Raw genomic sequence first — 2825 nt, 5'->3', positions numbered from 1 at the left:
ATATATATATATATATATATATATATACAATAGAACTGCCAATTATAACAGCAAGATGTCACTGACTACAAGACACATTCTGATTTCAGAGCCGTTAAAATGCATAAAAAGGTGGGGTTTAGAATTTTTGGACTACTGAGTGAAACGGATGGTGAAGGCGGGTGTGATTCCAGGGCTGAGGGATTCCAAAGTTTGAGTTCTTTGTGTTGGGTCAAGCGGCCACCCAGAGAGCTGATGCGTGCTGATGTGAGACTCCTACAAGCCACGAGATGAAATAGACTTATAAACATGTAACGTATTGTGTTGACACAAGGAACCAAGCAGTCATAAGGAATGTGCCAATGGCTGGGATGGAGCAACCACCTTGCTGAGTCTTGCAAAAGCAACCTCCCTAGATGACCTTTCAGTGGATTCTGGGTGGAATTCTGTCACAACACAGAAAACGGACTCCTTGCCGTGGTGCTTCATGCAATCCCATCTTATAAGCCAACTTGTCCAAGAATTGCTTGGCTTAACCCAGATCCAATTCACCTACAGAGAATCAACTCCAAAACAAGCATCCCAGGTTTGCTGCAGAGCTGATGAGCCATCCAGTTGGTGAGATGGGCCAGGAAAAAATTCAAGAGACAACCTGGGTCCCCCAGTGGTTTTGCCTTGCCCAAGTCTGATGCTGCTAGAAGCTCCTGTGCCTGTCACTTATCTGTCCCCTCTCTTTGGGTGGAGCAGGACCTGGCTTCCCTGGGGCTACTTGAATAAAGCATAACATAGCATCAAGCATGCACAGACTCTGTCCTGGAACCTGCCATTGCTGCGAGATCCCCTCCCCAAATCAGATCTGCCCTCAGATGGAGCCTGAGTAGACACAGTCATCTAGACCTTTAGCTACTCCTCACGGGGTGCCCACAACTGGTTTACTACCTCTGAGTCTGGCCAATCCTTTCCTGGCTCCCTCATCTCCTCTACCAACCTCTCAGACGCTACCATCTGATGTAAGTTTTCATTACCATTGCTGGCTGGGGTACACTAAGTATCACCAGCTCTAGCATCTTAGGAATTTTATTTCATCAGAGCTTCCCAACACTCTCTGAAGCAGGTGTTACTTTTCATTTATTTATTTTTTTGAGATGGAGTCTCACACTGTTGCCCAGGCTGGAGTGCAGTGGCACAATCTCGGCTCACTGCAATCTCTGCCTCCCAGGTTCAAGCGCTTCTCCTGTCTTAGCTTCCTGAGTAGATGGGATTACAGGGGCCCACCACTACCCCCAGCTAATTTGTTGTATTTTTAGTAGAGTTGGCATTTCACTATGTTGACCAGGCTGGTATTGAATGCCTGACCTCATGATCCACCCGTCTTGGCCTCCCAAAGTGCTGGGATTACAGGCCAGCTGAAGGGTGAGCCACCGCTCCAGCCAAAGCAGGTATTACTATCCTCATTTTAAAGATGGAAAACCTGAGGCTCAGAGAGGCCAATCATACGTTCAAACGACACAGCCAGCAAGTGAGAGAGCCTTCACTTAGTCGTTATAGAGTGCTTAGAACAGTGGCTGGAACAGCATGAACACTCAATAAATACTTGTTAGATGACAGAAGGAAAAACTGCCTTATGATGATAATGCTGAGAAGTTCCTCATGAACTAGTTATTATTTAATTTCATTCAACAGAGCACCTGCTTTTGAGCCCAGGGGTAGACCTACAAAGGATACAGGTTCTAGGCAACGCAGGTTGTAACATACACACACACACACACACACACACCCCTCTTTTAATGACCCGCCTGCAATTGATATACTGCTAAGTAGCATTTCTTGTACTGGGGAGATTCTATTTCCACACTAGCAGCAAATATGACCTTTGTGTCAGCTGCCAGCCACTTATAATTCTGACAGATGCAAGCATATTTCTGGGAAGCTGTAGCCACTCAGGACCTTGCAGATCAACAGGCAACACTGGCGGCTTTGGTAAGATTGATCGGCCCATGAGAATCCCATTTACAGCCCTAACGGAGCCTTGGTTTACCACAGCCTGGGCACTAATGACTTAGACAGCTCCGATCTAAATCTGTCAGCCAGGGCTGGTGGCGATATTAAAGAACACTCTATTTATACGAAGCAGCAATTAGAGGAATGCTCGCCAATGGGCCACCGCTTCCAAGTAAATCCCCAGCCTTCCAAATGGTGTCATGCTCACGGTTATTTTAATCTGCTTGGAATTTCAGGGATATTAATGTGACGGGCCATCGCAGAGGATTAGCCAGGTTTATTTCTGCTGACATTTCAGAGAGCACACTCAGGTTCCCAAGCCGTGCCCGCACGCCTCCCTGGCACATCACTGGGGAGGCAATTGAGGGAGGGAGAAGCATCTGTCTCCCTTCAGCCCTGCCTCCCATCTCTCCCTTCCTTCCCCTGCCTCCTCTGCCTTTCCTCCCCACTTCCCTCCAGGCCCCTTCAGTCTCTTCTCCCTCCCGGTTCTAGCTTTTTCTTCTTGTTCTCTCCAGGAAACAAACTCATGTATGGGGTTGCCAGATAAAATACAGGATGCCAGCTTAAATGTGAATTTCAGATAAACAAGGAAAAATTATTTTTTTTAGTGTAAGTTCCATGCATTTATGTTGGGACATACTTAGACACTAAAAAGTTTCTTTGTTGTTTATCTGAAATTCACATTTAATTGAGCATCTTCTATTTTTATTTGCTAAATCTGGCAACCCTACATAGGAAGAGTGAGTATAAAGTAGAGAGGCCACTGCTGGACAAAAAAAGTGTCCCATCTTGGTCTGCCGGTTAAATTTGTCCTCTGTCGTTGTCACCTTGAGAGAGTCCCTAGG

The sequence above is a fragment of the Colobus angolensis genome, unplaced genomic scaffold (genome assembly GCF_000951035.1).
Source record: "Colobus angolensis palliatus isolate OR3802 unplaced genomic scaffold, Cang.pa_1.0 Scaffold19, whole genome shotgun sequence".
Taxonomy (NCBI): domain Eukaryota; kingdom Metazoa; phylum Chordata; class Mammalia; order Primates; family Cercopithecidae; genus Colobus; species Colobus angolensis.
This window is presented reverse-complemented; position numbering follows the sequence as displayed.